Here is a 10,457-nt window from a genome sequence, read left to right as displayed (position 1 = left end):
ACTGCAAGTAGTTGCAAACGCCTGGGAGTGCGCATCTCACACAACCTCCCATGGTCCCAAAACACATTCTACACAATCAAGAAAGCTCACCAACACCTCTACTTTCTGAGGAGGCTGAAGAGAGCTGGACCACACAACATACTCATGACTTTCTACAGATGCACAGTAGAGCGCATCCTAACAAGCTGCATCTCTGCATGGCATGGGAAATGCATTGTGGAGGACAGGAAGGCTCTGCAACAGGTAGTCAATCCAACCAATCCATCATCTGCACCAGTCAAGGACATATATACAGAAAGGTGCTGGAAAAGGGCCAGTAACGCCATGAAGGATCCCACGCATCCTGCTCATGGACTCTTTGTGCCTATCCCCTCAGGGAGGAGGCTACATAGCATCCATGCAGGGTCCACCAGATTTACAGTTACTTTCTCTAAGCAGTAGTTTGCTGCATCAACACCTCCACCCACTAACCCACCCCTGAACACCTTCACCCCCTACCCCCCCCTGTACACCTTCACCCACTAACCCACCCCTGTACACCTTCACCCCCCAACCCCCCCTGAACACCTTCACCCCCTACCCCCCCTGTACACCTTCACCCACTAACCCACCCCTGTACACCTTCACCCCCTAACCCCCCCTGTACACCTTCACCCACTAATCCACCCCTGTACACCTTCACCCCCTAACCCCCCCTGTACACCTTCACCCACTAACCCACCCCTGTACACCTCCACCCACTAACCCACCCCTGTACACCTTCACCCACTAACCCACCCCTGTACACCTTCACCCACTAACCCACCCCTGTACACCTTCACCCACTAACCCACCCCTGTACACCTTCACCCACTAATCCACCCCTGTACACCTTCACCCACTAACCCACCCCTGTACACCTTCACCCACTAACCCACCCCTGTACACCTTCACCCACTAACCCCCCCTGAACACCTTCACCCCCTAACCCCCCCTGTACACCTTCACCCACTAACCCACCCCTGTACACCTTCACCCACTAACCCACCCCTGTACACCTTCACCCACTAACCCACCCCTGTACACCTTCACCCACTAATCCACCCCTGTACACCTTCACCCACTAACCCACCCATACACCTTCACCCACTAACCCACCCCTGTACACCTTCACCCACTAACCCACCCCTGTACACCTTCACCCACTAACCCACCCCTGTACACCTTCACCCACTAATCCACCCCTGAACACCTTCACTCCCTAACCCACCCCTGAACACCTTCACCCCCTAACCCCCCATACACCTTCACCCACTAATCCACCCCTGTACACCTTCACCCACAAACCCACCCCTGCACACCTTCACCCCCTAACCCCCCCTGAACACCTTCACCCTCTAACCCCCCTGTACACCTTCACCCCCTAACCCCCCCTGAACACCTTCACCCCCTAACCCCCCCGTACACCTTCACCCACTAACCCACCCCTGTACACCTTCACCCACTAACCCACACATACACCTTCACCCACTAATCCACCCCTGTACACATTCACCCACTAATCCACCCCTGTACACATTCACCCACTAATCCACCCCTGAACACCTTCACCCCCTAACCCCCCATACACCTTCACCCACTAATCCACCCCTGTACACCTTCACCCACTAACCCACCCCTGAACACCTTCACCCCCTAACCCCCCTGAACACCTTCACCCACTAACCCACCCCTGTACACCTTCACCCACTAACCCACCCCTGAACACCTCCACCCACTAACCCACCCATACACCTCCACCCACTAACCCACCCCTGAACACCTTCACCCCCTAACCCCCCTGAACACCTTCAGCCCCTAACCCCCCCTGAACACCTTCAGCCCCTAACCCCCCCTGAACACCTTCAGCCCCTAACCCCCCCTGTACACCTTCACCCACTAACCCCCCCTGAACACCTTCAGCCCCTAACCCATCCCTGTACACCTTCACCCACTAATCCACCCCTGTACACCTTCACCCCCTAACCCCCCCTGTACACCTTCACCCACTAACCCCCCCTGAACACCTTCAGCCCCTAACCCCCCCTGTACACCTTCACCCACTAACCCCCCCTGAACACCTTCAGCCCCTAACCCCCCCTGTACACCTTCACCCACTAACCCCCCCTGAACACCTTCAGCCCCTAACCCCCCCTGTACACCTTCACCCACTAACCCCCCCTGAACACCTTCAGCCCCTAACCCCCCCTGTACACCTTCACCCACTAACCCCCCCTGAACACCTTCAGCCCCTAACCCATCCCTGTACACCTTCACCCACTAATCCACCCCTGTACACCTTCACCCACTAACCCACCCCTGTACACCTTCACCCCCCAACCCCCCTGAACACCTTCACCCCCTAACCCACCCGTACACCTTCACCCACTAACCCACCCCTGTACACCTTCACCCACTAACCCACCCCTGAACACCTTCACCCACTAACCCACCCCTGAACACCTTCACCCCCTAACCCACCCGTACACCTTCACCCACTAACCCACCCCTGTACACCTTCACCCACTAATCCACCCCTGTACACCTTCACCCACTAACCCACCCCTGAACACCTTCACCCCCTAACCCACCCGTACACCTTCACCCACTAACCCACCCCTGTACACCTTCACCCACTAACCCACCCCTGAACACCTTCACCCCCTAACCCACCCCTGAACACCTTCACCCCCTAACCCACCCGTACACCTTCACCCACTAACCCACCCCTGAACACCTTCACCCCCTAACCCACCCGTACACCTTCACCCACTAACCCACCCATACACCTCCCACCACCACTACTTTATCATTTCATGTCAGAGTCACCGTATGTACACACACCCCTGTTTCCAGCATTACCTTATGGATATACAATCGATCTACGTATATTAGCTATCATATGTACTTTTACAGGACTGTGCAAAAGTCTTTTACACATATACAGTATATATTTAGGGTGCCTAAGACTTTTGCACAGAACTGTATTTGTCAACATGGAGCAGAGAGTGAGTTTGTAAATCTGGGAGTAAAGGATGTTAGGAATAGTGAGAGTAGTCGGAGGGGTGTGCAACAGGTGGCAGAGAAGGAGTGCGAGGGGTGGGGTTGGCATAGGTGAAGTCACAGCCAGCACTGAGACACCAGGCAAGGTCATTTGATTCCAAATAACTGGTTTATGATCATTATTACATAATGTCTCTCTGATGTTTCCCACTCCCTCCCCTCTCCCTTCCCCTTTTCCCAACCATGATTCCCCTCTCCCTGCCCCCTTCCCACTCTCAGTCCACAAAAGAGACCCACTTCAGAATCAGGTTTATCATCACTCACACAATGTCATGAAATTTGTGGGGGGGGGGGGGTTTGTGGCAGCATGCACTGTATGTGCAATACACAAAATTACTACAATACTGTGCAAAAGTCTTAGGGTCTCTAGCTATATATGTGTGGCTAAGACTTTTGCACAATAATGTTTATGTTGTATTTTTCTATTATTATTGGTGTGTTCTTTAACTTATTGTTTTTTTTTGTGCTGCATCAGATCCGGAGTAACAATCGTTTTGTTTTCATTTACACTTGTGTACCAGGAATCTTGAATCTTGAATGTCATTATAAAACTATATTGATCACATGATTCACATTTGGATACAAAATGCATGCACTCTTTTGCAGCTTGTATAAAAAAGTTGATGAAACCAAGAATGTGGCTGCTGAATTCCAGATGGCCTTAGGAATAGAGGTATTCCTGTAGTCTATGCATATCCATAATTAATTGAATTAATTCCCAGAACAAAACATTGGATCTTAGACTGTACGGCACCCAGTGCTTAGCAAGAGAAGAAAAATTTCAGTTGAAAAATTTCAAGTTTGCCAAAAGCTAACCTGTTCAAGTCCTGGAGTTTTGGGGTCCACATTCAAGATCCTTATTTGTAATCATTAGCCCAAAAGTCAATCTGAAGTTTGGGATTCGAGGACTGATGGTCAGAGCCCTGGGTCGTGTGTCTGTGAGTCCACAGAAGATATCAAAGACCCAGTGTCTGCAAATCTGTGAGCCCATTGGAGAAGTTGAAGACCTAGTGTCTGCAAATCTGTGAGCCCATTGGAGAAGTCGAAGACCCAGTGTCAGCGAATCTGTGAGTCCATTGGAGAAGTTGAAGGCCCAGTGTCAGCGAATCTGTGAGTCCATTGGAGAAGTCGAAGGCCCAGTGTCAGCGAATCTGTGAGCCCATTGGAGAAGTCGAAGACCTAGTGTCTGCAAATCTGTGAGCCCATTGGAGAAGTCGAAGGCCCAGTGTCAGCGAATCTGTGAGCCCATTGGAGAAGTCGAAGACCTAATGTCTGCAAATCTGTGAGCCCATTGGAGAAGTCGAAGGCCCAGTGTCTGCAAATCTGTGAGCCCGTTGGAGAAGTCGAAGACCTAATGTCTGCAAATCTGTGAGCCCATTGGAGAAGTCGAAGACCTAATGTCTGCAAATCTGTGAGCCCATTGGAGAAGTCGAAGACCTAATGTCTGCAAATCTGTGAGCCCATTGGAGAAGTCGAAGGCCCAGTGTCAGCGAATCTGTGAGTCCATTGGAGAAGTCGAAGGCCCAGTGTCTGAGACTGTGTGAGTCCACTGGAAGCTGACGACTGGAGACAGCCTGTCCTGGGCTTGGAGGACTGGCTGTGTGTGCACGTGGGTGGGTGGGTGGGTGGTAGGGAAGGATGGGGCTTGTTTTGCTGTTGTTTATTGGTTGTTGTTGCTGCTTGTGTTGTTCTGCCAAGCATTGTGGCATGGTATATTGGCACAGGAATGTGTGGCGCTGCTTGTGGGCTGCCATATCTGTGTTTGTAGTTAACACAGACAATGCACTTCACTGTATTTTTCTATCTATGTGTGATAAGTAAATAAATCTGAAACTAACCACTGCAGACTAACTCCAATTAGAAGATTGGGCGCCACAGCAGCGTAGCGGTTAGCGCAATACTATTACAGCATGGGGAATCGGAGTTAGGAGTCATCTGTAAGGAGCTTGTAAGGGGATTTCCATGTAAAATCCCCATGGAATGTGTGGGTTTTCTCCAGGTGTTCTGGTTTCCTCCCATAGACCAAAGATGTACCACTTAGTAGGTTAATTGATCATTGTAAATTGTCCTGTGATTAAGCTAGGGGATATATCAGGGTTGCTGGAGAGGCTCAAATATTCCACACTGTATCTCTGAATGAAATAAAACACTAAGACTGACAGGTCAGAATCACATGTAATTAAACAACACTTCCCACAGACCCCACCTCCATCCCATTAGCATAAACCTGGCCTCTAGGGAAAGATAGCTACAAAACCTCTATGTGTTTGTTAGGGAGGAGGTTAGCACTGTAGCGTCGCACTATTACAGTACCAGTGACCCAGGTTCAATTCCCCCCTCTGCCTGTAAGGAGTTTGTACTTTCTCCCCGTGACCGCATGAGTTGCAGATTCGGGTTCTGATTTATCTATCACGTGCACTTCGAAGCGTGCAGTGAAATGGCTCACTTGTGTTCACAACCAACACAGCCAAGGTTGCGCTGGTGGCAGCCGTCGAGTATTGTCACTCATTCTGACACATTTCTCCAGGTTCTCTGGTTTCCTCCCACATTGCTTGGGTTAGTAGGTTAATTAGTAATTAAAATTGCTGTATCTCTAAATAAAATAAAATGTATGTACATGTGTGTGTGTGTGTGTGTGTGTGTGTGTGTGTATCTGATTAACATTGTCAGAGTCACCATGTTACCTCACTCATTCAATTAAGTACCAGACTGGCCAATTATCGCATTGGGAGAAATTACATACAGTCTTGTGCACCAGAGAGAGGGACTTTAAATAATATTTCCTTTTCCTTGCAGTCACAGCAGGAGCAAAGTATCGAATCTTTTGGAGATGTAGTTTGACAGAATAACTGCTGCTTGTTAATGTAATGTTATGTTGATCGGTTTTTGGTCATTTTTGCATCGCAGACCAGGTGGGGGCCAGCCACGGGGGAGGGTACAACAGCTGAAATCATATCGCAAATACTATCAGTCATGACTGGAAGCGCAAAGGTTGCAGACGGGAAGTTATAGAATTAACTTTGTCTTAATCGCACCATGTGTCACAGTCCACACGCTGGCAGCTAACAGAACGATGAATGAGGTTTCTGAGCTATTGCCTAACAGAACGAGACTAAAGTGTGACAAATTTATTTCCTTGAAGGAAGGAATCTCTTTAGGCGGAGTTTTAATCCGTTTATATTTATCATTTTACCATTTCTTGTGAGTTCTGACAGATGTAGTTCTGTGTAGCAGTGTAGGAACAGCCCAAGAGAAAGTGTTTGCTTTTATAGATCCTTTTGGGGTGAAATTTATAGCTGGCTGATGTTTCAAGATGAGTACAGGCTGATCCTTTCACAGGTCTTTTGCTTTATATTCTCCAGTTACAATTGATTTGTAAGCTACAACTGTTTCTGTTAACATCCCTCCTCATATTAGTGACTGGTAAAATCATGATGTTCTTTTTCCTCAAGTAAAGATGTTCGAATGAACTGTCCTGTGACAGTCTATCATCACTTGTCTAGCTGACAGATCTCAGTGAGGCAAAAATATATTTTCAGGAAAACCAGAAGCTACCATGAGACCCTAAAGCAAAAATAGAGAGAGTGAAAGGAATAGACTAAAAGAATTGATTCCACTGATTTAACCAGATAAAGTGACACATTGAAAAGCAGCAGTTTTGTGTTGGCCAAATCAGCCACACATGGTGTACTAGAAATAATTCTGGTCTCCTCTTATGGCTTATTTTAGTAGGTACAAAATATTGCCTATGATAATAAAGGAACTGAGAAAACGTACCTAATAAGACAGATTGAACAGGACTCTTGAGATGAGAGATTATGGAGTGAGAAATGAATTTCTTCTTGACTTCAAAAACTTTGATTTAAAAGAACAAAGGGGGCTACCAACAGAAGTCAGTTTCCCTTAAATCCAGAATGGAATTCAGAATAAATCTTTTCACACAGAAATGGCAGAAGGTGAAATCTGCTACCCTCTGGAGTCAGGGTGTGTGTGTGTGTGTGTGTGTGTGTGTGTGTGTGTGTGTGTGTGTGTGTGTGTGTGTGTGTGTGTGTGTGTGTGTGTGTGTGTGTGTGTGTGTGTGTGTGTGTGTGTGTGTGTGTGTGTGTGAGTGTTTTTCACACTCACTCTCTTCCTCCCATCTCTTCTATGCCACTGATTGAGTACCCTCCACTGCATCATTTTCTGACTATTCCCCAATTCCTTGGTCTCCTCTTCCCCTCTTTTTCTGTCTGCTCCTCTCCCTTCTCTCTCCTCCATCCATCTCTCTCAGTGTGACTTTTGTGGCTCCCATTCTCTCTTTCTCTCCTTTTTTCTTCCCAACCCTCCTCCATCTCTGCCTTCCCCTGCAGAAAAGTGCATGATTTTCACTTAGTGGGTCCCTTTGACAAGGTTTCCCCCAAACTGCAGAGATTTCAGTAGCAATAGGTCTATTAAGGATAGCTATTTTCAAATATTGATGACCAGCAGTTTGGGAGGCGTCTCTGAGTAAGGTTTCAGAGTATCAGAATTGGCATCAGATTTATTATAAGACCATAAGATATAGGAGCAGAATTCGGCCATTCAGTCCATCGAGTCTGCTCAGCCATTCCATCATGACTGATTTATCATCCCTCTCAATTCCATTCTCCTGTCTTCTCCTTGTAACCTTTGACACCCTTATTAATCAAGAACCAATCAACCTCTTCTTTAAATAAACCCAATGAATTAGCCTTCACAGCATCTGTGACAATGAGTTCCATAGAGAAATCCCTCCTTATCTCTGTTCCAAAGGGTCGTCCTTGCTTTCTGAGGCTGTGCCCTCTAGTCCTCACTCCTCCACTATAGGAAACATTCTCTTCACGCCCACTCTATCTAGACCTTTCAGTATTTGATAGATTTCATTGAGATCCTCCCTCGATTTTTTTAAACTCCTGCGAGTACAGGCCCAGGGCTATGAGTTGCTTCTGGTGGGGGCGTGATGGTGTAGCAGTTATGAAACTGGACCAGCAGCTGGAAGGTCATGAGTTCGATTCTAGTCAGGCAAGTTATGAAATTGAATTCAATAAATCTATTAAATTGTAGCTGCTACCATGAAGAACTGTAAAAGCTGCTAAATTGTTGTTTAAAAAACGGGTCTTTGTGTCCTTCAGGAACAAAAAGGATTAGTGTTTAAATAGCATCTATCGTGACCTCAGAGCGTCCCAGAGCACTTGACAGTGAAGCAGCTTTTGAAGTGTAGTCACTGCTGTTGGAAATAGAGCTGAGAAACTGCTGCCCCCTGCGTGAAACTCAATCTTACACCTCATGTGTGACTCTTAAGTGCCCTCCTGACTGATCTGTCCAATTAGTGGAAGGTCAAGAGAAACTTTCAAAGGGCTTATACACTCTGTGGCCACTTTATTAGATACTTCCTTTACCTAATAAAATGGCCACTAAGTGTATGTCTGGTCTTCTGTTGCTGTAGCCCATCCACATCAAGGATTGATGTGCTGTGCGTTCAGAGGTGCTCTTCTGCACACCTCTGTTGCGACGTGTCGTTATTTGAGTTACTGTCGACTTCCTGTCAGCTTGAACCAGTCTGGCCACTCTCCTCTGACCTCTCTCAATTACAAGGTGTTTTGCCCACAGAACTGCTCCTCACTGGATAATGTTTTGTTTGTTGCACCATTCTCTGGAGACTGTTGTATGTAAAAATTCCAGATTAGAAGATTCTGAGCCTGTCTGGCACCAACAATCTGAGAGGTAATGTTGCAGCTGTACAGGACCCTGGTCAGACCCCACTTGCAACACTGTGCTCAGTTCTGGTCACCTCACTACAGGAAGGATGTGGAAGCCGTAGAAAGGGTACAGAGGAGATTGCCTGGATTGGGGAGCATGCCTTATGTGAATAGGTTGAGTGAACTCGGCCTTTTCTCCTTGGAGCAAAGGAGGATGAAAGGTGACCTGATAGAGATGTATGAGATGATGAGAGGCATTGACAGTGTGGATAGTCAGAGGCTTTTTCCCAGGGCTGAAATGGTTGCCACAAGAGGACACAGGTTTAAAGTGCTGGGGAGCAGGTACAGAGGGGATGTCAGGGGTAAGTTTTTTTTACTCAGAGAGTGGTGAGTGTGTGGAATGGGCTCCCGGCAATGGTGGTGGAGACGGATACGATAGGGTCTTTAAAGAGACTTTTGGATAGGTACATGGAGCTTAGAAAAATAGGGGGCTATAGGTAAGCCTAGTAATTTCTAAGGTAGGGACATTCGGCACAACTTTGTGGACCGAAGGGCCTGTATTGTGCTGTAGGTTTTCTATGTTTCTATGTAACAATCATTCCACTGTCAAAGTCACTCAGAATCCATTCCTTCCTCATTCTAATGTTTGGTCTGAACAACAGCTGAACCTCTTGACCATGTCTGCAAGCTTTTATGCATTGAGTTGCTGCCACATGATTGGCTGATTAGATATTTGCATTAGTGAGCACTGTTCAGGTGTAGCCACTGAGTGTAAACAAAGGTGCTTCTGTTACAGGAGGAAATATCTGAGAATACGCTCGAGGTGGATACCTTAGAGAAAATAAAAATGAAAGAAGGACTTGCATCACTATAGCACCTCTCATGAACTCTGGGTTTTCATAAGCACTGTATGGAACATGGAACATAGGAACAGACAGGATACAATCTGCAAACAGTAAGATCCCATGACGAGAAAACTGATAATGAAATTAAAAAATAAAGATGCTGAGAATGTTCAGTGGGTCAGGCAGCATCTGTTGAGAGGGAATTGAGGCTGATCTTACAGGTTAATGAAGTGCGTATTAAAATACAATCCAGATATCCAGTGCTAGGCAGCTATTCGTTTCTCTTTTAGCAATATGATTTCTCTACTAATCCACTGTTTGGTGATACTAGATATGGCATGCAGGGAGAAATCCCATTTAAAAGTGGCAAAAGATCACCTTTATCCACAAAAGATTGGACAGAGCTTTTGCTTAATGCTAAACCAAAACCAAAGCCATTGGACAGGTGGACACAATCTTTTTGTGGGAAAGGGTATGCCTGCCAAGTATGGTGGTGGAGCTATTGACACTGGAATGATTTCCTAAGTGATCAATTATCCTCCTAACCCGTACATCTTCAGAATGTGGGAGGAAACCAGAGCACATGGATGAAACCTGTGCAGTCATGGGGAGAATGTACAAACTCCTTCCAGTCAGCAGCGGGAATTGAACCGGAGTGACAGGCGCTGTAAAGGCATTACACAAGCCACTATGCCGGGCCGACCGTATACTTGAAATGACTGAACCCGATGTTTGGACAATGATTAGGCGCCAGGCCAGATTGAAGAGGTTAGGGTGTCCCATCCCAGGGTGAGGGTCGGGCCAATTCAGCTCACTGTTCCACATCATTTACTCA

The sequence above is a fragment of the Hypanus sabinus genome, chromosome 28, assembly GCF_030144855.1.
Source record: "Hypanus sabinus isolate sHypSab1 chromosome 28, sHypSab1.hap1, whole genome shotgun sequence".
In the NCBI taxonomy this organism is placed as follows: Eukaryota; Metazoa; Chordata; class Chondrichthyes; order Myliobatiformes; family Dasyatidae; genus Hypanus; species Hypanus sabinus.
Note: the sequence above shows the minus strand (reverse complement) of the source record.